At 44.0% G+C, this 27,622-nt stretch overlaps 1 protein-coding gene across 1 annotated transcript in view; it reads right to left on the bottom strand.

Moving 5' to 3' along the window:
* JAK1 (Janus kinase 1) overlaps window positions 1-23,936 on the bottom strand; it is a 55,110-nt gene extending 31,174 nt beyond the window's left edge. The window contains exon 1 of the mRNA XM_027891098.1: window positions 23,872-23,936. The gene's annotated coding sequence lies outside the window, so the exon portion shown is untranslated. The remainder of the gene's footprint in view (window positions 1-23,871) is intronic.
* Between the last annotated feature and the right edge of the window lie 3,686 nt (window positions 23,937-27,622).

Genomic DNA, 27,622 nt, shown 5'->3' with positions numbered 1-27,622 from the left:
TATATTTCCATTTTTAGCTCTGAAAAGCAGAGGAGGCAGAGTCCTGGTGTGTTCACTGACTCTGTAGCAGCTTCACAAACCCACCCAACCCACTGCTGCTCTATGAGAACTGACCCTGCTCGTTTCCTGTGCTTTTCCAACACAGTTTCAGCTCCTTCTCTGAATTTCGTGACGTGTCGCCCGTGTGGGCCGAAGTTTTTCAGCCTGCTCAGAAAACTGCGTGTTAATGTGCCACCTTTAACGTCGTGGTGCAGAGGCAGCAACACGCACACAAACACAAAGTCACATTTTCCTCTCTATAACCTGACCTTTCCAGCCTGTTCTTACTTTGGATATGGATTTGGTTTCTCTAGTGATCAACAAGTTTTCATAGACTTGTAGAATGGGTTGGGTTGGAAGGGACCTTTAAAGGTCCAACCCCCTGCAATGAGCACATAAACCAGATTTTTTATAACTTGCTTCTAAGTTATAAAGGTGTACTTAACGCTCTTTTATCCACAATTTCTGGTGCAATAACAACTTCAGATGATACAATTATTGAGCCGCTTACAACCTTATCCAGTCCACAGCAACCGCTCCTCAGCTAAAACAGTATCAGTTTCCTTGGAGGCAAAGGTATCAAGCCTTAAGCCATCAAGGAAACCTTCCAACAGTGACACAACTTTTATGTAACTACCTTTTCCTCACAACCTAATTATCTAAAAAACAGAACTTTATTACTAAGACTGAAGGGAGATTCCAGTTTGAAAGTGATTTACATGGACAATTTGTTTTTATTCCTGCCTGGACACTGCATTAATGATCCTTTTCCTTCCTTTATGTTCTCCTCATCCCCGTGCCGCAAGCAAGGAGCAGTTTGCACCTCTCAGAAGGGATGGAAGTTCTCTGGCACAGAGCCACGTCATCTTCCCAGCAATGAAGCAGATCTTCAGGAAACGCGGCCTCTTCCCGGTGGCACCACGCTGATTTAAGGGGTTTCCTGATGTTCAGCTCTGATGTTTGGAAAAACCTTCAGGAAAACCAGTCATTGTGGCAAAGGGGGAAAGCTTGTTCCTTCTGGGCTTACCCAAAGTGATACTCCCCAGGTCACTAGAGCAGGATGTGGCAGAACTACACACATGTTCTTTGTGAACCAGGTAAGAGCTAAGAATTCCATGGAAGAAGTGAATATAATGTTCCTCACTGGGAACTGGGGCACATGGGGAGTGAAAACAGGGTCACACCTCAGCTCTGCTAACGCACAGTAACTCTTTCAACTCAAGAGTTAAGCACAGTACTCAGGTCTCCGAGGAGGTGCTGGAGCCCAGGGAATGGCTCTACCTTTGCCAAGGGAGGAAAACGCGCTGTAGCTGTTGTACAGATCCATCAGAGAGGCAGGAGTGGAGAAGAACACAGAATGGAAGAAAAACCACTCCAACATAAGAGACATTGTCTGCCCACTGGAGGACCAGAGCGGACCAGTGTCATCACACAACTCCCCATGCACGGACGTGGCAGGAGCAGCCACGTGGCCAGGACACTGCCGGGGTTTAGGAGCACAAGGGGGGATTTACTGTCCAACACTGTGACAGGACTTCCACAAGGTTTTAACACCTACCTTCCTCCTCCACAAAACCACCTTGTAATTAAAAGTCCTTTTGTTTCCTGAATACTTGGGAATTACCAGCAGTTTTCCTCAGCAGGAAAAGCCACCAGGAGGAGGGTGGAGCAGCTTAATTGTTCACACCTTCCAGATGAAGGTCTGTAACTGCAGAACAACTCCCCTCTTCAACCAGACTGGAGCAAGAGAGGTCACCTCATCCTGTTCTCCCAATCCTTAAAATCTTAGAGATCCCACCATGCTGAAATGTATGATGAGGAAACTTGATCTCTGGGGCCTCAATATGCATCTACAGGCTCTTGGAGCTCCAAGTTCTCCTCAAAATCCAAGTTTTATAAGCCACAGTCCATCCCACCTCCACCTTATTCACTTAACTGATTCCATTTGCTCCCCAGGCTGTGCACGTGGAGAAGAGCTGAACTCCAGGTTTCGTCCCAGCACCAAACTGTTCCACACTCCCTTCTGCTGGGTAATTACTCAGAGTGTACCTGGGAGGGGGCTGTTTGTATCCCCCTGCTGCAAAACAGGCACAATGACCACCCCCATGATCCACTGGTGCTCCTCAAGAAGGGAGTCCTACATTTTACTTGCTTTTAGGGAAAAAGCCAGCACAGATTTACTACGACAGCACCCGGATTTCCGATCGTGTCTTAGATCTTTAGTGAGAAACAAACCAAAACAAGCAACCAGTTGATGTCTAGCAAAGCCAAGACTGGTGGGACAGCACAAGAAACATTATGAACATGTCTCTTCTGCAAATGAGTAAAGAAGAGATTAAATGAGTTGCTCACTTACCCAGGAAATCAGCAGTGGCAACTAGCCTGGGTCTCGCACATCCCACCCTGCAGCCTCCAGCTCGAGAGGTAGAGTTGGGAACAAGTTCCTCCAAACACCGAGCAGCAGAACTTCTCACAGGCTTCAGCTTTCTAGTTTGAGGGTATGTAAAACGTGCAAAGGGGCTGGGACTTAATGGTGACCACAGAGCTGCTGCACAGCTCCCCCACTCCGAGACTCGGTGGCTGCTCACAGCCCCCTCTGCCAGAGCTCCCAGCTCAGTAACCACACTCGGTCATTCCCCTCCTGCTTGGCCCTGTAGCCACTTCCTTGAGAGCAGCTAAAGATGTTCTGAACCTTTTTCATTTTCAACCTGAAGCATAAAATGGAGAGTCTTGTACCAGTTCTCTCCACCCCTTCTTCCTCCTCCCCAGAGCTGGGCAGCGCCTACAACTGCACACTACAATGGTGGTGGTGAAGAGGGGTTGCAAACAACCCCAACCTCACCCCCTATACCACCCTCACCATAGAATCACAGACTGCTTTGGGTTGCTAGGGACCTTAAAATAATCAGTCGCAACCCCCTGCTTTGCCATCAACCACCACACATATGGAGGCCTCAGAGAAGGAACAAGCAACAGGGGAGGTTTTGCTACATTGAAATTTCTTTACCTCAGAGAGGGAACTTGCCCAGCATCATCCTGCTCTGGGGATGAGCTGCCCAGCAGCAGTGCTGGCACCTCCCACGGAGCAGGAATTACTGAGGGCAAAGAGCAACCTCGCGTTGGTCACAGCAGCTCTCAGAAGAACAAACAAATAGTGGCACTTTCTTTGCACTGGATCTGGTTTAACACGAAGCGTCACTACGCTGCTGCCATTTAGATCACTTTAAAAGGTCTTGAGGAGGTTCGAGCTATGTGGTCAACATCTACTGTGCATATGGCATGGCTCTTGAATCCCCCAGATGGCTTCTGGTAGTCTTATGCTTCCTGTGGTGGCTTTGCACTTTGGTAAGTGTTTTTTGATGGTTTGCCTTTTTCTTTTTCTTTTCTTTTTTTTTTTTTTTATGTGGTGAGAAGATGATGTTAAAGTTCACTCTTAAGGACTTGCCATTTAAAACAAGTCCCAAATGGAAGTAAAAAAAAAAAAAAACAGTTATCTTTGTCCTATTCAGAGCAAACCACCAACAAAGATCTTCCCTATCCAAACATTCCTTCTATAACATGGTTGAAAACCACACAATTCCATAGGAAATTCATGGGATTTGGACAGCAAGAGAAATTTGACCTTCAGAGTCCCGTACCCCTCTCTGTGCTCTCTGCTCCTCTTTTATTAAGTTAAAATCATTCTGCTACAATGCTGGTAGTGCCCATTGGAACACTGCTTGGAATTCTGGTCAGAGAAGATATGGCCATATGACACAAAAACAGTCTCAGAGTTAAAGATAATGTCTCAACTAAATCTCTCTCTCTCTTTTTGACGTAACACAGTAAAAAGCTGAGATCCGAGGTGCAGAAATCTCTGTAAAGCAGCAGGTGCTCTGGTAGGGAAGGAGGTGCTGATTGTAGCTGTGTGGTCCCGTAAGTCGCCACTCAAAAACATCTCTGAAGGCCATCACTCCTCTTTAAAGATCCTCACCCATCTCTAAAGGCCATCACACAAGGAAAAAACAGAACAGGAATGAATGGTGGTGCAACAAAGTTTTCCATGGAACTTCGCAGCTGAGCTTAGATCACCTCTGGTCTTACCCTCAGGGCTTCAGGTTCATTCATTTCAGCAAAAGACTTGTCTTACAAGTTTTACAGCTACCAAACAAAAGGGACCAACCTCCTCCTGTCCTCACCTGACCTCCCCAGGCTCCCGGAGAAGCAGCACCTTTCCTTCAGTCAGCTCAGCCCAGGTCTGTGCTGTTGGGTGGCTGTGCTGCTGCCAACACAGCTGCTGAAACCAAGAAACAAAAACATCCATCCTAACAATGAACGACTTCTGGGTGGCACCTCTGTCCTCCAGGCACAGCCTAATTCCTGGAAAACCTGCCACCTGGCTCTGTGAAACTCAGTAAGAGGAAGAAACAGGGCTTAGCTTTAGTTTTTCTCTCTCTTTCCTTTCTCCCAGTATCTGCAACTACCTGCACTAGATGTTCCTCGACTGAGGAGGAATCACGGAGATTCCAGCTGGTCTCTCGGCACAGTGTGAAGCCCTACCATAGTCAAAAAAACACCCACTCAACTGGCTGCACTTCCAGGTCTAGAAAACTAGAAGTGTTAGTCCAAAGAGCAGCTTCAACTCCTCCCCTGCAGCTGCACTGTGATTTCTGCTACACTGTGCAAACCACCTACACGTGATAACAGACTGTAACTCTCCCTTCCACGACTGCAGGGGTGACTCCAGCTTTCCCTGCCCATCCCACTGCCCACACCATGCAGGCCATTCCCACCACAGCATCCTGGACAGGGAGCTACTGCCCTCTGACTGTGGGGAAACTGCCCCTTCCTATCCATGGATCATTTTTTGTTGCTTGGGAGATCATTTATACACAAACGTTCTCCTGCAGAAGAGCTGCCATGGAAAGCCACAACATCTGAGACCAATTTACAGGACAAAACGAGCTCTACAGCAGCGACAGCAATGCCTCCCAGAGCTTTGGAAATCACACACACTGACCTCCAACTCAAACCTGTTTGCTGGGAAACTCATGAGCAGAGTTAGTACTAAACCTATTAACTACTGTATCTGGAAGAAAGTTTTGCTTTCTTAGACACTTGGCCTCATTCTTCTCACTACGGCAACTGGCAGCATGTCTGGAAATAAATAAAAGCTGCACCACTGTTCCCCAGTGCTAAAGCAAGTGATAAATTCAAGGTAAATGTTCTAATAAACTAGAAGCATTCAGATTAATTAACACTCTAATAAACAGTATAAAAAAATAAATAAATGTATATTTAGCCACATAGGTGCACAAGAGACATGCTCAGTAGAAAGTGAACAACGCAGAGTTTTCCAACCCCAAAACATCCCAGGGAGAGCTATTGGGCTACACTGGCTCAGTGTGTAAAGCAAAAATTTTAAGTTTAGAAAAGTAGGAACAGAGGGAACAGCTCAGCACCTCATGGTGAAAAAAGGACAACCCAAGGAAGAATCATAGAATTATGGAATCATTTAGATGGAAAAGACCTTTAAGGTCATTGAGTCCAAACATTACAGCACTGCTGAGGCCACCATTGACCCATGTCCCCAAGTGCCACATCCACTCAAGAAGCCTCTGACAGTCCCACCTCTGCCTCCATGTGTGACACTTGGGGACAAGATCTCTCCCCTGGGACACGAGAGCTGCACACTCAGTGGACCTGCTCCCCACGGTGCTGCACCAGCAGCCTGGCAGCTGCTTTCTCACACTTCACCACCCCATTAAATCCCCTGAATGAATTAAATGTATTTAAAAGCAACAAATACATTTGAAGTTCATCTCCTATTGGCCTCCACCAGCATTATGGAGACCAGAAAGCAGCTCAGCCCCCTAGAAAGGAAACCCAAAGTCAAACTGTGACATTGCTATTTGAAGCTAATTGTATTTCCAAGCTTTTAATTTAAGCAGCTACTTCTCAACAGCACAGTATCCACTGGCATGTTCATACCTGTGTCCATTTTAGAGAGAATGTGTGTGACTGGAGATGAGAAATATTTGCTGCCACTGAGACATAATTTTTAATATAAGTGGGAAATGCAGTTCTTTATCGTCCGTCTGTTGGGATCAACACACCCAGCAATTGCCTTTTGCTACTGGCTGATCACCAGGGAACTCCTGTATTCAGGGGTAGCTGTAAAGACATTTATCCCTATTAGCCAGAGGGAGGAACTGGGACTAGTTAACTGACTTGTTTGAACCAAAATGAGATGCAACACTCAAGTCCCTCTTTGAAATCTATTTTAAGTTTTTTGCCTTTTTTTTTTTTTTTTGGCTTATTTTCTGCTCTGCTCACCACATCCCTAAGGTTGGAGCTTCCTGGGGCAGGCAGAGGGTCAGCTCATCCACAAGGTCCCTGCAAGGACTGCTGTGCCTTGCCAGAGCCTCATCCCTAAGGACTTCATGTGCTTCAAACCCAAAGGTCTGAGGTGGCTGCAAGTGCGTGGAAGAGAGAAGAATATGCAGAATGATGTCTAAATGGACATTTAGAGAAAAAGAATCACAGTCATAAAACTTGAAATCGGTCTATTTTCAGTCTGTGAAAAGCAATGGGGCAGGCACTGACCTTTTCAAAGAGCAAAGCACAGTTGCACCTCTTCTCTCAGGAATGAGCAGTATGGGAACACCTACAGAAGGAGTTTGCACTGCCCTGGGCTCACCTTGGTCTCAGGTAAAAGGGCTGTTCAAAAAGAAGGGGTGTTCAAAACAGGTTTTCCAGCCAGAGCTGAGAGACGACCCTGGCAGTACCTGGATGATGCCATGTTCCCACACATCTGGCCAAAGGCAGATGTTTGCATCTGTGTCCTCCTGCCACTGCCAATCCAGACAATTAACTCCAAGAATGCATTTTATCTTATCCTGAGACAGAAATTTGAAGTAGGGCAGATGAGGTTTCCAAGTCTGTCCTCTGCCTGACCAGGGATCTGACATCTGCATCTAAACTTGTCTCTTTAAACTGCAGATTCAAATCTGGAGGAGTGAACTCTCCTCCAGGATATACTTTGGTTTGCTTGGAATTACTTTTATATTCTCAGGCTTTAATGAATCCTTATATTGCCTATCTTACTTTAAAAACAGGAGCTAAGCCCTAAATATCATCTGTAAAGATGATAAAGAAATTACATGGTACAGATTATTTTTCTCTAATCCCACTATAACAAAAATTGGAAAAAAAAATCATAATTTCTCACAGCTGCAGGCTCTTTTCTTCACAAAAATCAAATACAAGTATTTGATATTCAAGCAGAAGCCACTTGAAACAAAGGAAGGCAACTGGTGAAAGCCAAATAAAGCTATTTAGAAAGTTGTCCCAGTCAACAACTTGAGCTCTGCCAAGTAACCAGGATCCTCTGGTGACCCAAAAGCAGAGCCTGAACTGGCTCCTTTGGACACTTAGAGAGCCCACATCCTCCATGGATTCACATGGATTCTCCTACAGAACACGGAACAGCCTGATGTTCTGGAGGCCCAGCTGCCAATTGCTGCAGTTGAAGTCTTATCTAACACTTGTTTTCTGCTTCAAACAGAGGAACACCCTGTTGTTGTTGTTCTGGTATCAGTTTTATCTCCTGAGACAACCAAAGCAACTGACAATTTACGACATAAGCACAGCAGACTCTGCCACAAGCAGCTTGTTCTGCAGGAAGGAACCCGTAAATCCAGTCCTGTCCTCCACCACCACCTGTAAACACGGGTTTAAAACCTGTCCTGTTCTCCACCACCACCTAGAAACAAGATTTCCCCAGCCTGCACGTATCTTAGCTGATGATCTGAGCACAGCACACGGTGCTTCATGACACCATATACATAATGATGGATTTTTTTCAACCACCCAAAGCTCTAACCATTATTTTCAGCAGCGAATTCTCACTGGCCAGTTTAACTGTGGATGCTCTGGCTTGGACTGGTGCAGTTGCTAAAATTAAGAGGATTGCTGGTGTGAGTCTTCCGTCAACTATGAGCTGTATCCCAGTATTGCCCTGTCAAGCAAACCAAATATTTACACTCAATTCATTCAATCTCTTGGACAAATACATATGCTATTTTTAACTATGCTAAATAGGAGTAAATTTTATGTGTTTGCCTCAGAGAATTGTGTCAACAGTGATTCAAAGGTGCTGAGCCACATCAGTGGCTTTAGAGTACAATGGTGAGCAGTGGGATTTGTTTTCATTTCCTTGGGGAGTCCTGCAGGGTTATGGATTTGAGAGTTTGTTCTGCAGACGGCACAAATATCCTGTTGCTAATGGGTTGGTCCCATACCCAGCCAGACTCTACCACACTTCCCATCTGACACAGAGGTGTGGTAACCACGGGATCTCACCCTGAACAATTCCAACTTGGCACTCAAAGGACTTTCCTGCCCTAGAAAATCTTACCCCTCTTCCAGTTTAACAACCCAACTTCTCTCTTCTACAAAATTCTGGTAGGGCTGAACCATCCCATGTTTATTTACAATTCACTGATTTCTCTCTTTCTAGAAAACATTTGCTGGTGCCGTTTCTGCAGTTGCTGCCTGGTAACTTGGTGGTCTTTAACACCAGAACCATCCTCCTGTGTCTTATACAATGCATGGAAGCTGCAAAATACCCCAACTTCCAACATATACCCTGTATTTCAGAATAAGGCCTGGTCAAAGTCAAAAATTAGGAGAGGAAAACCTTTCCAGGTGTCTACCTGCATTCCCAGTGCTGTGTTTATGTTATGAACATTGACAGGAGCTCAGTGTTTCTCAATTCCCAGCTTTGGGCAAGAGCAGTTTCATAAATGTTTGTGGCCATTGCACTTCTGAGTCCAGTTATAATTTGATTTCAGCTCAGAGCATATTGCTCAGCTGCAGCTCTCCCTCCCTCTCTCCCGAGAGCAGCTTTGGATGCAGGTCCATTAAACTGCTGCTGTGACTCAACACCAACAGATCTCTGGGCCCCTCCTGCTCTGAGGAGCACCAGCATATCAGCTGCACGTGCCACAGGTCAGCCTTTCTTCCCACAAGGCTGATAACACAACTTATCTCAGCTTCCACAGCTCCAGCAGGCCCAGTTTATCCACACTCAACCCAACAACCTCTGGGCTGACCCCAAACCACCCTTCCCAGCTCAGGTGCCAACAAGAAGCTCAAGGAACTTGGCTGTCAGCAGAGAATTTTTCAAGAGCAGGAAAAGTGACTTCCAGCCAGCAAATGGATTCCACTGCAAACATCCCAACCCGTGGCTGCAGTGAATCCACAAGCCACTCTTGCACCTTCTCCTGCTCCTCACTCAGCAGCAGTAAACAGGAAGCCACCACTGAACTCCGTCACACACACACACCCCAAGCAACCTGCTCAACTTCCTTCTCCCTCCAACACAGCTGGAAACATTTGTAAATAAAAAAAGAATATCTGTAAGATATTCTGTAAGAGAATATAAAGAAATGTAAAGAAAGGAGACAGGGCTGCACCTCACTGGCCATGAGAGCTCCAAGTGCTGTCCTGGGAACGGCAGCACCCTAAGGATTATTTACATTATATATTATATATTCTAACATACTACATATCATTATATAATTATATAATTATATAATATAACATATTATATATGGTACTAGATCATATATACAATATATGTGTCTTTGTAAACAGGGTTTTACAACACAAAAGCTGGGACTTGGATATTCTATTATGGCTAATCCCCTGGAATATTTTACTCATATATTAAATCACATTATGAGATTATTGTGAACTACTGTGAATTATTTATTCATTAGGATGAATAAAGATACCAGTTCTCAGGCAAACGAGCCAATTGAGGGGTGAATAATGAATGAGCATTTTGGCTGACAAGGAACAAACCCTTTAATATACATTTTAACTATTCACTTCCAACAGGAACAAACAAAATTTACTTATATTATATTGGATATGAACTTTGCAGCATTTTTTGAAGAATCGGTAAGAATCTGTGTTAATAACCTCAAATGAGAACCAGAGTGTGGACATTAATTACTGCATATCTGCAAAATATTTATTGCCTATGAAACAGACTTCCCGGTGAGGTAGAAAAGCACATTTAGGCACTACCAAGCTGCTTCTCACCACTTCACATCTGGTTGTAAGGTCTGGCCCTGATGCCAATTTATCCCTGCAGGTCCAGAGGCAATGATGTGAATATTGAACTGCAGCACTTCTGGAAGCATCAAGCCCACCAAGAATTATGCTAAGACCTTAAAAGCTCAGAAAAAGCAGGGCTGAAGACATCACTCCAAGTCAATTCAATAAGCTGCTGCCACAAGGAGTGGCTTTAAGAGCTTACTACAGCTTTTAACTACTTTTCCTGTAAAGAGCTTAGTACAGTAAATGTGAGTAAGCGAATATTAAAAATAGCTAAGCTGTGACAGTCTCATTCAATGGCTTTTAGCACTGACTCAGACGTGTCTGACTCACCCCAAAGCCCTCCTGGCTTTACTTTCCCAGTCTGGCTGTGACAGCTCCAGTTTTACACACCGGACACCACTGCCAGTCTCGAGACCTCTGGGTCATCACAATTCTCTACACATCCTTTCAGCCTTCAGTGATCATTTTTAAGAAAATGAGTCACAGGGTTATGCTACCAAAGGACTGAAAGCCGACATTAAAAAGGGCTAAAAATTAGGGATTTATCACACTCTGAAAGTTCCACTGGCCATTACCAAGCATCTCACTTCAGAAATACTTTTTTACCCTCTCTCCATCTCAGCTGCAGCCACACTGAGGTACTGAGTGGTCCCTAAAACATCGAGTTACTGAATTGCCCCCTAAGACACAGAGTTACTAAGTTGCCCTTCCTCCTTGGAAGCCCAAAAGCTGCGCAGATAGACTGTCTGAATGCAGTATCTCTGCCACTCTTTGTTCAACCCCCCTAAAAAATCAGAGAAAAACCCTCCTAAAGCAAGTCTTCATCCTATTTACGGGATTTACAGGAACTAGTGGTCACATATAGGGAATTTCCACATGGTTAAGTTGGTAACTTTTATACTCTGACTGTACATTTACAGTCACAACAGAGAAAAACAGAAAAACCATTACAAAACCTTCTGAAGAGATGTACAATTTATTCAAGACTTATCAAGCTAATCAGATAGCAATTACAATCTGTTTAATACAACATATATAGACACTATTGGTGGTAATCAGTGATCCTGTATATTTTATAAATATAAGTAGACCTCCATAACCATTTATGTGCTCAAAAAACATATAAACCAAAGTCTTTGCCAGATTTGCAGCAATATCCCTCAACCCAAATAACTTAATTTTGATGCTTATGCCTTAAAACAGATCTTAAGGAAATGACCGAGGGAAGAAGAGAGGCCAGTAGTAACAAATCATAGAGTTAATGTTAAAATCATAGAGTTAATAATCACATCCTTCAGAAGTTATGTCAGGTTTTTATTACATCTTCCCTCCTCACTGACAAAATAACAACAGTATGTTTCTTTGGGGCTGAGTGGCTTTTTTGGACATCAAGGGAAAAGAAAACACAGGAGAATCACTCTCCTGAAACCTTTAAGAAAAATACTTCATATTTTGTGGAAGTCACAGGTTGTTGAGTCTTATACTTGAACTACTCTATTAGGTATCTTGTGCATGGATTATAATAATTTTTTTCTCTGTCATACTGTGTTAGCCTTAAAAAAATATCCCTCTCTGCTCTTCTTTGCCAGAAAAAGCATAACATGACCAGTTTGGGTGAAGTTTTCACCGTAACTCAGAAGAAAGAGAGGACAGATAAATGTTATGTCCAGTCTAACCCATTTGCTAAACTATCAAACAGTATTTGCCTGCCTCCAAAACTAACAAAAACCAGCAGCAACAAAGTCTGAGCTCAAACTGTCAAGTCAGAAAAACAGGAACTGTGCTCTAAAATTGGGGTTTTGTATTTCCCCTTTTGAACTTGATACCAGAACTAACAAGACATTTTGTGTCTAACAAGACATTTTGTGTCTAATTTTTTGTCCACAAGACAAAAAATTTTCTAAATTTTTTTTTGGAGGGGGAGGGAGAGAGAGGCAAACTTAGAATCCAGTATTTGCTGCAAAGACTTGGTTCTAATTTCAATTTTTGTTTTTGTATTTCTACAAATGAGAAAATGCAGAGGAGTGAAAACGGGTGGAAAAGAAGGGCTGTGAGGGAGGTCCTCCAGTGAATCCCACAGCCAGGAAATTTGGAAAGACAGAGTGGGGAAAAAAAAAAAAGAGAAGGAGAGAGTCGAGTCTGAGGCACTTCAAATCACACCTCTCCCCCTTTTTTATACACTGTGATGAAATTGGCTGCTTTACAATTAGAATTCCAAAGCTTTGGATTTCCACAGCAAGAACTCTGGAGAAAAAGAACTTTCATAAAGCATCTGGACATTTCCTGCTTTGCTCCAAGTCTGCAGCCAATTTGCAAATACCACAGTGCAGCTTTCTGGACAATAAATATTTAACTGCAGTGGGCAAACCTCCCTCCAAATTCTACTTAGGGAAAAAAGCTTCGGGGAGCAAATCTGGCTGTTAAAGCACAGGCAGTTCTGGAGAAAATAATGAGAAATAAAAGCAGAAGGTGCACTGTGCACACACTCAATGCTGAGAACAGCACAGCCCAGCTGTCCAAAATGGCTCTTAACTCTAAATTCTCTTCTCCAGAAAACACTTCCTTTTTTCTGTCCTTAAAAGCAATTGAATTTCTGATTTAAGATGCAGGAATCTTAAGAACAAAAGCTCTTTCCAATTTCATCATGGTGTTGGTTTATCCCCAGTCTTCAACTGCTCGGCCCTTACAAAAACCAGCAATCCCACCTCAGGAATTACTCCTCATTTACAGAAGCCTCTGGGTTTTAGGGAGGCTAAACCCCACTGCCCTGTCACTGTAACTGCCAGAACTTTGTTATCCCAAGAAAAAACAACTCAAAATTCATCAGTATATTAAAAAAAAAAAAAAGTCATTGTGCTTGAATAGTTTCAGAATTTAAAGACCAGTCAAAAAAACCTGTTGTTTTTTAACCTCACACACTGAAAGACTTTTGGTTAACATGAAATAAATATTAGTTTCACAAAGCAGATCTGTACCGAGAAGTTACCTTTGGACGCAACTCATAAAAATTAGTCACAATTTCATCTCTACAAGTGGTTTTTTTCTTGAGAAAAAATTACCTGAAATTCCTGTGGTAACTTGGATGTACCAACCCTCCAGCACTTTTCTGAAGCAATCTGGGAATTACCACACGAACTACCTGTTTTTCAAACAAGCAATCAAAATATTTTTGTGTCTTACAACCTGGAAATCTGGCGGCAACCAAACTGCATTTTTGTCTTGATACTTCTGCCCCAAAGTAAGATTGGTTCATTCTCCCAAATGGCTCAGTGCACATCAATTGTACTTAACCAGAAATTAGAAAGCCGACACTTATTTTTATATATGTGATTTCCGTGCCTATGCAGTGATTATGTTTATATACAAGGTTATTTGCAGTTAAAAACCATCTTCTGCATCTCTCCCTACCATCCTAGACACATGTAAAGAGAAGAAAAATAATTTCTCTCATTCTTACAGGGAAATAAATTAAAAAAATATAGTGTGCTGTCGATCGATTGTCTATTTTTGTCTCCCCTTCAGTGTTCACTGTACAGTGCATCTCTTCAGAAAATCTGAAATTCCAGTGGAACAAGACATGTAAAAAACATTCTCATGAGCAAATTCACCTGAATTTGAGCAAAAAGGCCACAAAGCTTTTCCACAAAATCACCACGAGCAGAATTCAATTGCTAAAACCTGCAAAGAGAGGGAAATCTGTGTGGGCACTATTTCCCTATGGGAAATAAAAGTACCCTTAGATATTCAAGAGAGATTCAGAAAAATTGCTCTGAATTTTTTTCCTGTGGTGATACTAAAAGATCTGATTTGTTAAGTGTTACACACACCAGAAATACCACATCGCTTTTTATTTTTGTCCCAAGAAACTCTGAGCTAACGGATTGTGAGCAGCAGTCCCTGAAACCAGATCAAAGAACTTCATTTAGGCTGCTTTAAACTTTGGTTTCTGCTAGTTCTCATCACATGCTTAAACTAAAACCCTGAATTGTACAATCCCAGAGTGGTTTGGGTTGGAAGGCACCTTAAAGCTCATCTGATTCCAACCCTCTCCAATGGGCAGGGACACCGTCCACAAATGAAAAATGCCTTTGACAAAAACTCTGAGAGAACCACCCTGCCATTTTAGCTGGGAATGATGAAAGCTTAATAAGAATTACAGAAGCCAAACTCCCAATTTTTAAATCTTGGAGATTCTTTTCTGTTTACTGTAACGCAAGAGCAAACAGATGTGGCAAGAGGAACAGAATAAGAATTCCAGATATTCCAGTAACAGCCATTCCTTTCTAATTATTATCAACAGGACTGAATTTAATCTGGCAATAAATCCAACTATAGATACAAATTAAAAACTGACTTCTGAGGTGTTAATTTTATTAACATTTATTTACTACTAAAGCATTGCATCAAACATACTTAAGCCTCTTAATCATGAAAGAACCGTTTGGTGTACAAATTATTTGTTTTCTTAAGCATAAGATGACCTTTTGACTTATAAAAACCACACTGAGATCAAATTACCATTTTTCTTTTCCTCAAGCCAGTGCCTGTGACTTAAAACAAGACATAGTTACAAAATGAAACAACACAGAACTATTGCAAAATTAATTGGTCTGAGCCCTCCATTACTCATGAAAAAAATACATCAGTAATTTTTTTTAGCTTCTGGAAACGATCAGGATCAAATGCAAACCAAAGCAGGAGACAAAGCGCAGCTGTAAACTAAGAAAATTCTATGAGGCTCAGTATGCAAATTCCAAGCAGAGCCAAGTGTCCAACAGCTTTGAGTCACCAGTTCATTGCAGAGCTCTGACTCCTGGAGAACACCCACCACACTGGGCTTCTCCACGGCATCTCACCAAGGTATCTTCTCCTCCCAAACCTTTAAAAGACATTTTCTACCTCACCCCTAATTATGGATTAAACTGGGACAGAGGTGGGGAAAGGGAATTACCTCGTTTTAGCACATTCTATAATGGGATGTTCATGGAGCAGAGTGCCGTATCACCTACCCTTAAGAGTTCGATTCTAAACGAAGTCCTAAACATTTAAACTCTATTAACACAGAGATGTAACATGTTAAGCTGCTTCTTAAGCCTTTGGTTGGGAATCAGCAAATTATACGTTAGTGTTTCTACACACCATGTAGAACAGCTTTATAGGACCAAAAGTGTGTATTTGTTTAAAAGATAAGGATCATTATAGCAGTTTTCCCTGCTAATTAACTTCTCTCAGCTTTCCCTGTCTCTCAATACTGAGCAACAACAGCAAACACCCTGAAATGGCCTGGGAAAGGCCATTTCTTCTAAACCATACTGAAGAGAGGATTTTCATTTAAAGCATAACTCGGTCATTAGCAGAGACCCTAAAAGCTTTCTCAGGTGACTCTGGCTGCGAGCAGATGCACATGCTGTGTACAGCAGAGCCCGGTGAAGATGGTACCGTTCTACTGGTGGTCATCAGTCTTTACTGGGAAAAAAAGGAAGCACACATGGTTTGGCTGTGGGGAGAGTGCAAATACCACCCAAATGGGACATCTCAAGTGGTCATGTGCATATCTGCCAGCTGTCTTGGCCCTAAATGCAGAACTAGTTCAGATTACATTGCTTCCAAAATGTGAGCTGAAATGTGTTAAATCTTATTTTGCATGGTTCTGCCTGGCAAAAGTTGCAGTTCTAATAAAAAACCTTTGACTTTCAGCAAAATTATCAGAAAGAGTGGTTTGCATCTCCGCTGTACTCCCAAGGCTGAACTCGCCCCAAAGCTTGGAAAAATTTCAGTTCTTTATATAATTACTCAGTTCATTGATAGGCACCAATTTGTCTGTGCTAAACTGCACTTGCACAGAACTCTGGAGATAAAAGGGGAATGAGTAGCATGTATTTGCACAAACAAGCACAGCAGTTTAACTGCTAATTAAACTTTATCAAGCAGTAAGCAAGAAATTTTTAATGGATTGAAGAAGCCCTGAGAAATCTGTTCATCAGACAAAGCATGAAACAATCCCAAGAGGGGCTGTAATGCAGCATCCAGTTCCTCTCCCTACAGAGGCAGAGTCCTGCCACAGATTTATAGGTTGGCAGGTCCTGCCCCTGCCATGTAAAATAAATTCTCTAAGTACACAGAGAGGGTGGTTCTATATAAATGTCTCTCTGAGTGATAAATGACGCACAAAGCACATCAACAGGTACAGCCTGTGGTGCAAGGCGGGAGAAATATTCTGTGCTATACACTTGTTGACATCATGAGGTGAAGCTGCTTCCACTTTGATGAATATTGGTGTTTCTTACACAGGATTTTCACAGCACAGTGTCCAGGTCCACACATCCCTGCAGGACGGTGGTGGGAGTCCCTCAGAGGAGCTGAGGTGTTCCTCAGAGGTGGTTGCTCAACCCAAGGAGTGACGTGCCACAACACGACCTCGCCGATACAACCCCCGGCCGCGCTGCTGCCTCCTCCCTCTGCACACACACCACAGGCCAAGGAAATACTTGGCTTATTTTTCATTTAATTCCACAGCAAACTTCTAAGAACGTGGTGAGATTAAACCTCGAGGTACCACAGGCTTTAATTGGAAGGTAAACATCCAGCTGATACCAACAAAAGGTGAAGAGTCAGGTTAATTACATAGCCAAGTTAATATGATCAGCACCTCAGGTTTCAGCTGTTCAAGGCTGTGCTGCCACATGGTGAGCATTCAGGATTTAGAAGCTGCCTTTTTTTTTAAGCCGAGTCTGTTTGCTGATGTATCTTGCTTATATAGCTGTAACTTGGCGGGTTGTAAGTCACATGGACAGGAAGCTGAAAGGACTAAAACCCACAGGACTTTTTTTTTTTTTTTTTTTTTTTTTTTTTTTTTTTTTTTTTTTTTTTTTTTTTTTTTTTTTTTTTAAACTTGGCAGAAGATAGCTGTTCTTTTGTAAAAATGCAGCTCCAAGTCAGCTATCCCCATATGTCCTTTCTCTTTACCCCGTGTGGCTGTGACAGTGAAAGCAAACCCAGGCTCTCTCCTATTCATCACTCCCACAACTGAACCAAAGTTGTTCAAGGCCAGGAATTACTACAAAAAAAAAATGCTAGTATAAAACGACACAGGCTGATTTTTTCCCACTTGATGCTGGTGGTAAAACAAAGGTTTCCAGAGGAGATTCCCAGCTGGCAAAGCTCACGCCAGTCACTTGCATATGGGTACAACATCCACAGGGGTTTATTTTGTCTCATGAATAAACACAGCCTCAATTTTCCCTTCATGAGGGTGACGATGCAGCAGAAAGAACACAAGCACAAGTTCGGCAATAACCAAAAACCAGGGATCAGACAGGCTCCTTCTCTCTGACCAGAACAGCTTTCCAGAATCTGGGATGAACTCCTGTCTTCAGGAGACAGATTATTAAGAGTCTTTCTAAAAATCAATACATAAGTCAAATAAAAGTCATTTAAGTCAGGCACTGAGGCTTCTAATAGAGAAGTTATAAGGTTATAATACCATATCTGAAGCACATGGTGTCCATTACAGCCTGTAGGACTCAAATGGACTTTTCCATTAGAAAAAGTGGAAGGTGGCACGTGCTGAGTGTGGGAATTACAGCTGTTACTTCAATAACTTCAGTACTTCAAACGCACTTTTCCTTCAGCTTAAGCATTAAGAGCAAGAAAGAATGAAATAAGATCCAAATTTTAAAAAAACCCAGAATTTAATACAAACAAAACGCAAATCAACAGCAGGAAAAAACAAACTGTATTTGTAATATTTTGTTTTCAGGGAGGATAATTCCTGCAGAACAGAGTGTTCCAGCCCGTGTGACAGAGCTGTAAAGGGTGAGAACACAGGCTGATACATAAAGGTGTGATGCACACAGGTCAGGCTTGCTGATCATTCTGGTTCCTCTTGAACTTTTAAACTTTCTAAACACACAGGCCCTGGCAATTTCAAAATTATTAGTGTCTGTTTTGCCATGCTTTGAGGAAAAGTGAAATACAGAAGTGTTCAGGAAGTGAAAGGTTATTTCTTGTGCATCTTCAGTAAACACAAAACACTGAGTGTACAAGACATTATATAAAGTGAACTGCAAGTGCCAGCTTAGAGTTGGTTTTGATCAAAAACCTCAGAACTGAGGGTGGCTACACTTTTTCCATGCAGGAGTTAAGATGTAAGAGCTTGACATTATAGGGACAAAAAAAACCAAAACAAACCGTACAAAACAGCAGATTTAAATATAAAAGCCTGAGCCTAATGCAGCACTAGTGTTGGGTGGTACCTTTATTTTTTTAACATCTAATGCCCTAAAAATAATATATATTCATTAAAAAAAAACAAACCCACACACACCACCACCAAAAAAAACCAAAAAACACCAAACCCAAACAAACAAAAAAAGAAAGCCAAAAAAACACACCAAAAAAACCCCTGCTTCGAATTTCTTATCATACTTTAATAAAATCCAGAGGAGTGTAGAGACAGGTATTTGTGGATGGCAATCAAAACGAAGTCATTTAGACTGCACAAGTGTCAAAGTTTTAAAGGTTTGTTTTGTTTAATGTATCTCTTTGTGCTGCTGGTGTCTCAAAATGAACAGAAAAGTTACTTCTGCCAAATTCATTTCCTGAAAGACTGAGTCCACATACAAACAAACTGCTTGCAAGTGTTCCCTCTCCTCCCTCCCCTGTCCCAGTCATGGATCTGCTTCATTTTCCTTATCTAGAAGAGTAGAAGGCCTAGATCTGTCCTTCCTCAGGACAATAAAGGTGGAAGGGTTTTTTCCCAGATCTATGTTGAACAACAATTTTTTCCTGTTCCAAATAACATGAGTCAGTATTACCTCAGTCTCACCTCACAGCCAATAAAATGAAGTTATTTTAAAGATCTGAAGTGAAAGACAAATGAAGTTATTTTGATACAATATACCCCAGACTGAAGGGCAATTATTAAGAGTATTTAGTATTTCAATACCCTGCTAAACTCCAACTGGGCTTCTTGATGAGCAAGCCAGATCAGTCCTGGAATAGCTGGAAATGACAGGAAACACTCAAAGAACAGCTTAAACAGCACTTGGACTCCAGAACTGCTAAAATTTTGAACTATATTCGTACGCTGCTGCCTCAAAAGCCCAAGCTGCTCTCAGATCCACTCTGCAAAAAACGGACATTGTGTACCACAGTCTGAGGAAGGTGCAAATTGTCCTTTAGGAGTTTTCTCCTGGAAGCAGGAATAGCAATTGTCAGGTTTGTGTTTCAAAGGGAATTAAGCCTTTGGAGGCAGGGGATGGAATATAACATCTGAGAGTGAGAAACTTGCTGAGGGAATAAAGAGGTTGTGTAGTCAAAGTCAGGCCCTGGCCAGTGACACAGCTGAGGTCAAACAAACCCCTGGGCTTCTGAGCCCATCTCATGCACCTTTAGGTGCTCATCCCCCTGCAGATTGCTGCCTCACCTTTGTGTTCCCTCCTCCAGTGCACACACAGGGGACCAAAGTCTGGGCTCCTGGCATTAAATACTGAATTTATTTCATTTACTGGCAGTATCTCCTTAATGCAGCAGCCCTACTTCAAAGGATTACAAGTCCAAAATACATCATAAGGCAAAGCAACCCGACACATGGATTTATGACTGATGTCTTGAAGCCTTGTAAAGATTTGTTCTTTACTAGCAAGCCCTTGGTGCTGCTCTGGGAGCTCCAGAGCTACAGCAGAGCAGTGATGATGTATTTCCAGAAGGGTGTTTATGATCAGATCATCTGATCATAACAACACTTAATTGCAAACAACTTTCCCACTCTTTGGCAACTGTAACTGCACTTGCTTACAATCTTACTCTGCAGGTTAGTTCCCCCTCAAACAACAAGTTCAATTTCACTTTTTCCCAGGCTTTCACCACCATCCAGGGTGATGTATAATCCCCTGCTTTTCCATCGACTGCCAGTTGTTTTCCTCTATTCCCTTTCTTAGCTTTTATATTCCACAGGGGAGGAAAAGAAGTCTAACAGAATAATTTTATGTGCCAGCAGTTTCAAAGCATAATCATAATCACAGAACATGCAAAGAACCACATTCGTGTCACTGTTATCAAATATCTTACCCCCTGTAAAAGGTATTGATATGCAGAGTAACTGGTACAGACTTTATTTTCCATGTCAATGCTGCTCTTCCAGTTTCCCGTAGCTCAGTTTTTCTGTCAGTTATGCAGCTTATATTACATTTATATAACCAGCTGAAGAAAAAACCCCAAGAATTACTCGAGTCAGCAAAATTTTGTAGTTTTACAAGCGTGAAGAAAATTGTCAGGATCTGTTCCTTAAAAACCCACCTGTTCGCAACAGGCCAGGACAATAAAACTACTAAATTGTACTTCCTCCCTTCTCCAATTTCAGTCAAGAGAAACTGCAACCATTTTGCCCAAGAAAAGCATCAGCAACCTCTTTTTCCAGTAGTTTTCAGCATTGTTTCAATTTTTTTAAAGGATCGGGTGACTGTGTAGAACAAATCCTGGATGGGATACCTAAATTGCTGCTAAAGACAAGTGAACAGAAAAATCCCCCTCATCTGTCACTTCCTGTACTGCACAGAAACTACAGCAATAGGTGGATGTGACAATTTATCTGCCAAAAAACCCAAAATGCTGTTCTTTTGAGACTCCACTTTCCTTCTTGATGAAGTTCAAGCATATCTGTCTCACCTCATGAGCAAAACCGAGCAGCATCAGCCCATGAAAAAGCTTCATTGCGGAGCATTAACTGCACGAATTATGTACTTGAACTGCCAAAGCCATTTTCTATCAATCCAGCAAGTGTTTGCCATTACCAGTACCTGAAACCTAATTGCACTTTAAGTGCTTTAAAGATCGAGAGCAGCTCGTGTGTTTACAGGAATAATGCCCAATCTTTGTGGAATTGCAAACTTTTGGACGGGCTACAAAAGAACAACATGAATATTGCCAGTTTTTCATCCAGACGAAAACATTTTGTCATTTTTAATTGCTGTTGGACACGAGACAAGCCAGGAACCAAGACCCAGCTCAGTCTTCTCTCCACAACCCTCCATCCCAGCCCGATTTCTGGTTCAGAGATTCTCACAACAACCCTTTTCACGCCTCAGTACAAACCAGTCCTTAGGGTTTGCTTTTATGTGTGAAAGCTTTGACCTCTCAAACAATGCAAACACCTTCCTCTTTATGTAAACACAGAACAGCTCTTTCTGCTGCAATTCACACCCAACACGGCTAGGGAGTCCAGGATTCTCCATGAGGGGTTCCTGCTGTATTTTGAGCATCTCTTGCTTCCTCGTGCCAAATCAGGCACCAGCAAGGTGCCACAAAACCTCAGGGCAGTCGTGCAGGTGAAAAAGGTGTTTCACCTCCAAAGCCAGGGAGGACTGGGAGGAAAGCTGTAGGAAAGAGGTGAAGCTCTTCACAGGCATCACCATCAGGATGCTGCCTGCGAAAACAGAAAGATTTTTCCACTGTACACAAAGAAGGGAAGCTGCTTTCTCTGAACTCAGTCTTTATTTGCAAGAATAAACTACTACAGAAATGTCTGTCTAAACTTACGGAATTAGTACCACTTATTCTTCCAGTCAAGAACTCTGGCTTACTCCCAGCCCCTCAAGAGGTTAGGCAAAAGAATTAAAGTCAAAATTACAGACTCTGTTTGATAGAGGGAAAAATGAGCTTAAAAGGAATGTTGATTTTACCCTCTGAGTTTGGCCAGTGGCTGTTCAGGTGCACTTCAGCTCTTTGCTTTCCAAAGTTTTTGTACTAGATATTCTCTCCAGATCTTGCTCCCCATTTGTTTTTGGTTTTGTTTTTTTTTTTTTTTTATAAATTCATTGAACAATACGAGCACACAGAAACAGGTCAAGATTTACCTCTCAAAAAGGCCACTTTGCAATTAATTCTGATATATTTTCTCAATGCAGAGCCTTCCAGGAGTTAAACTGTTCCAGTTCTGTGTTTATATTCTTGTGCAAATTTAAACCCACTCACCCTGGATTTTAAAAGCTTTTCACCCCATCTTTCTCAAAGGCCAAATATTTGCAGTTTTGTGATGTACAAACATAGTATGGTCTCTGTGCCATTGGGCTTTGAGGCAAACAGCTTGCAGATACTTTCATAAGTAAGATATTTAACAACTAAATCACTAAAATTGTACTTACAGAAATGGTTGTAAAATCAGCCTGTGATCACTAACTTTTAAGACGACAAATGAACAGCAAGAGCCTGCTGTGATCTGTTGTTGACTCAGACAGAGCAGCATGTCCTCAGCTGGCTTTGCATTTCAAAGCACCTGTCTCGGTGTCACCTAACACAGACCCAGATCAAGGTGCAACTTCCTGTGAGTTTTAAAAACAAGTGCCAGGAGGAAATGCCTCCCAGTCCCCTTATAAGGTCAAAACTGAACTTAATACTTCAGCAGCCCAAATAAAGGGGTACCAAAGCACATCCATTCTGCTCAAGAATAAAACTACAGGGAATCTTCTATGAGCAAAATTGGGTCAACTGGAGTGAAGTTTAAAAAGCAACACAACTTTGAATTATTGCCATTTCCCCCCCAGTAAAAGAATCACAAAAAAGCCCCCAAAACTTTCTTGCACTGCACTTATCTTCCTTTCAGATATGCCTCAAAATATAATCCCTCCATCCCTAATTCATCAGAATAGCCACTCCCTTAGTCCTCCTAAGCACAGACTCGACGTTTGTTTAAACAGAGCCGGGTCCATCCCCTCCTGCCACACTGAGCCACTGCCATGTTGTCTTTCTGCCATCTATCTCCATTATTACTGAACTGCTTCAGACTTTTGTGCCCTGATTGTCCTCATACACGACCTTTCTACATGTATTTTAAAAATCCCAACTCAAGGCGATTACAGAATCATAGATTCGTTTGGGTTGGAAAGGACCTTAAAGATACAACTAACTCCCTGCCATTATCCAACACTGCAATGTTTTCACACATTCGCACACAGAGCAGAATTTCAGGTGTCTGTAGAAGGTGTAAAGCTGGCACAACTTGCCACCTGCCAGGTTACCTGCTCCCCATCCCTGCGTGTTCCTCGGGGTGATGGGTATCCAGCCCTGAACCGTGGCTGTCACCTCCCTTGGGGGTGATAGTTGTCCCAGAAGCGTCCCTATCCCTTACGGAGGAACAGCTGCCAGACCGACAGCTGGACACCCTCAACATTCCAAGCCCGCAGCTCGCCCAGCAGTGGAGGCAGCGGGATCTCCCCTGGCACAGGGGGCTCGGGGATCCGCGCTCACCCACGACCACCGGGGCACTTCTGAACTTCTCCCAACGCACCGACGGCCACAACCGGAGCTGTTTCATTGCGGTTCCTCCTGTCACCGACCCGGCCTCCCCCGCCCGGTCGCGAAACGTGGCTCTGACTGCCCTTCCCGGCCCGGCGCTGCCCGCACGGCCCCGCACCCTCCGGCCAAGGGGGACCGGCGGCTCCGCAGCCGCACCGGCCCCCGCGATCAGGGGAACCAGCAGCCTCGCACCGTCTGGCCAAGAGGAATCAGCGGCTCCGCACCGGCCCCTCTCCGATAAGGCGAACCCGGTCGCTCCAGCCCAGCTCCGGCCCCTCTGGCCACGGGGACCCACCGGCTCCTGACCCCGGACGCGCCCCCGGGAAAGCCCCGCACCGCCCCCGCGGCCATCGCGGAGCCTCGCCGGGAGCGCGCCCGCCGCCCGCACCACCCTCCCTGCCCGGCTGCCCCCAGCCCGGCCCCACTCACTGTTCCGTGTGTCCCGGCGGGGCGGCCCGGCCGCGGTCCCGCGGGGCTCGGCGCGGTGCGGGATCGGGAGCGGGACCGGGAGCGGCCCGGGGCGCTGGCGCGGAGGGCGGCGGTCCCGGCGCGGCGGCACCAACCGCGGAGCATGCGCGGGGCAGGGCCCGCCCAGGGGAGGCGCCTCGGGCCGGCCGGGCAAGCGGAGGGAGCGGCGGGAGGGGCTGTGGGGTGTGAGGAGAGGATCTGTATGTGGGGTCAGCACAGAGCCTGGGACGGCAGCCGGGAGTGCGGCTGGGGGTATCTAAAAACACACGGCAGTCAATACACTCACCCAGAGAAACTGTGGCTGCCCCATCCCTGGAAGTGTCCAAGGCCAGGTTGGACGTGGCTTGGAGCAGCCTGGGAGAGGGGAAGGTGTCCCCTGCCCATGGAAGGGGTGGAATGAGATGAGCTTTAAGGTTCCTCCAAATACAAACCATTCTGGGATTCTACGATACATATTTTGGCACTGCTTAGACAGTGCAGGATTTAGAATAATAAAATCATAGAATGTCCTGACTTGGAAGGATCCACAGGGATCATTCAGTCCAGCTCCTCCTCCTGCACAGGACACCCCAACAATCCCACATGTCCCTGAGGGCATGCTTCTTGAGCTCTGGCAGCCTTGGTGCTTTGACCACTGCCCTGGGGAGCCTGTTCAGTGCCCAACCACCCTCCAGGGAAAGAACCTTTCCCTAACAGTCAGCCTAACCCTCCCTTGACACAGCTCCAGCCGTGTCACTCAGGTTTCCTCAGGTCCTGTCACTGTCACCAGACTGAAGAAATCAGTACCTGTCCCTCCACTGGCCCTCGTGAGGATACTGAAGACCCCAGTGAGGTCTTCCCTCAGCCTCCTCCAGGCTGAACAAACCAAGTACCCTCAGCCGCTCCTCAAATGGCTTCCCCTCCAAACCCATCCCCATCCTCATGGCCCTCCATTGGACACTCTCTAATAATAGGTTAACGTCTTTTTGCAGGGTTGTCTTCCCTACCCCAGTGTCAAGGCCACAGCTGTCATCTCCACAGATGCCCAGTGTCTGCAGTGTGCGATCTGAGCTACTGGTGTGCTCAGATGATCTGTAAAACCCCACAACCCCATCTCCAGCCTCGTGCTGATGTGAATGAGCCGGTGTAAACAAGTTGATGTTTACACCAAAACCAGGAGATGCTCACAATCCTCCCATCTGCACAGAAAAGAAACCAGTTTCTTCACTGTGGTTTCAAACTCTTGTCAAAGTCACAGGAAACAGCACAAGTGGAAGTAAAACCAGTCAGAAAATGATTCAGTTCAGCGAAATCATCCCACCCCCCTCCCACACACGCACACGTATCTGGCATTTTCTTCTGACAGAAGAGCCAATCTGCCACTGCCTTTTGGGGGAATTGTCCTAATAACTGAATCAGTCATTAAAAAACCCCACCCTGATAAACGTGACCCTTCCCTATGTAAAGGTGGCTTCATGTAATTCAGACTAAGCACGCTGATAACATCTTTTTATCAAGATCTTCCTGTGCCTGGCAGCACCAGGGTGTGAAAGGCCCTTTGCTGTTCTGAAGTGTTTACACTCTGATACAGCTACTCTGCCCCAGTTCATCTGCCTTGTGTCTCAGCAATCCCAAGATTTCACCCTTTTCTCCAGGAAATCAACTCCCAGTGGAGCTGGGAGTCAGGTGCTTTTGGCATTTGAGTGCACATGTCCAGATGGTTGTAGTTTACAAACTAAAGATAAATAAGCATTGGTTCCATTTTTCCCTTCTCCCAAGAGAAATCAAACCAGCCCTTCCCCACGTGTTTCCGCAGCTGTCAGGGAACCGGCAGAGTGTAACTTGGATAATTTTGCACTATGTTTACTTTTTTCCTCAGATACAGGACATTGAGTCTGGATTAACCATGTGCTGTGGGAAAGCACTGGTCTCACCCTGTTTCCATCCCTCTCGTAACCGTCATTCAGGTTGGAAAAGAGCCTGAGGTTGGAAGGAGAGAGGTCAAACCCTGCAGATCATAGAATGATAGAGCAGCCTGGGTTGGAAGGGACCTTAAACCTCATCTTCTCCCACACCCTGCCATGGGCAGGGACACCTTCCATTATCCCAGGTTGCTCCAAGCCCCGTCCAACCTGGCCTTGGACACTTGCAGGGATGAGGGAGCCACAGTTTTTCTGGGAAACCTGTGCCAGGGCCTCCCCACCCTCACAGGGAAGAATTTCTTCCTAACATCTAAGTTATATGTGGCTGTGCCACTGCTCCCAGGCCTGACCTTTTCTTGTTCCCTCTCCCCCACAATCTGCCTGCAGAGGCTGCTTCCCTCGATTATCTTTCATTCTTGCCAGCCCTTTCCATGACTTTGCCTTTATAATGATAAAATCAGTTTTTCTTGGTGGGTTTTCATGCCCAATAACACACCAGATCCTTATTATTTATGCCTTACAGGCAGGCCTCCTTTCCCAGCACAGCAACTGCTGTTGTAAATGGCCTTAAATCCTGACGCTCAGCACTGGGAAGCCAAGACAGGCCGAGGAGGCGGCTGTGACGGAAGGATTGCGTAAGGGGCTTAGCCTGGGGCTGCTCGTGGTGCAGCTTTACCTCTGCCTCCATGTAAATCCAGAGCCCAGGACCATGCCCAGGAATGACCCAGGCTCCCAAAGGCCACATCTTTCAGTAAGAATTAAATTCTCACACACCTCATTTTAAAAAAAAGAGTCTGAGCTTCTCTGGCACTGAAATTGTGTCTTCAGTCTCCCAGTCCTAACTGTTATGAGCGTTTTCCCTTCTTTTCCTTAATTACTGGTGCCTGCTGATTTTTGCCCTTTCTTCTGCGACTTGCAACTGGGATGAAATCAACGCGCTTCTAAAAATTACTCCAAAACCTATGCTAATAACAGGGGAGGATTTCCAACCTACACCCAAAATGGTCTGTGTTTACCACAACATTCCATCCTATGGGAAGGATGTAATTTTGCATTAAAGCCCTTGAAGTAGTTTTCTCTAAGGAATTAATTGGATGTATTTGTGGCTGACTTTGTTTTCTTGCTTAGAAAGAGAATAGGCTTGAAAAGTACTGCAGAAAAGACCTTAGATGTAAAATAAATCTTTATTTCCTCTCTAAGTACCATTCTGGGGTGTAGTGACAGATCTGAAGAATTAATTTGTATCTTACACACTTTTTTATTTTACAAATTCCAGGATGCACTTATGTACTCCATCAAAAAAAAAAAGGCAACATACAGAAGACTAGACCTGACTGTCTTGGTATTTGTGAATTAAAAATCAAATTAAATTCAAATTGTAGCCTTTTTTAAAGGAGTAGGGATGGATGCACAGATTATCTCTTACTTTCCTGCTCTGCACTTCGGTTTGCAAGTTTGGCCTTTGCCTCTGAAATGGAATGTTTCCACACTACTTTACACAGGTCAAATATTTAAAAGCTTTTTTTCCATGGCATTTCAAGGTACAGTGAGGGACCCTGCATACGGTAAAGTGCTTTAAATCACCGATGGCATCAGCTTCGGATTGACTGGACCTTTACATAAACATGATTTAACACTATCTAAGTGGTTCCAGTTTGTCATTGATTTGTTCCTGGCAGTAATTCTGGGGCCTGGTTCTTCTCACACATACCAGGGAAAATCAAGAGCAGGCAATGAAGTCAGAAGCACTGTGTGATGAGTAAAATGGGATGTAAAATTCCTCAACCTGTTAGCAGTGTTTAAAAGTATTC

The sequence above is a fragment of the Empidonax traillii genome, unplaced genomic scaffold (genome assembly GCF_003031625.1).
Source record: "Empidonax traillii isolate 1590-97213 ecotype Southwest subspecies unplaced genomic scaffold, ASM303162v1 scaffold309:size1915965, whole genome shotgun sequence".
NCBI lineage: Eukaryota > Metazoa > Chordata > Aves > Passeriformes > Tyrannidae > Empidonax > Empidonax traillii.
This window is presented reverse-complemented; position numbering and strand designations above follow the sequence as displayed.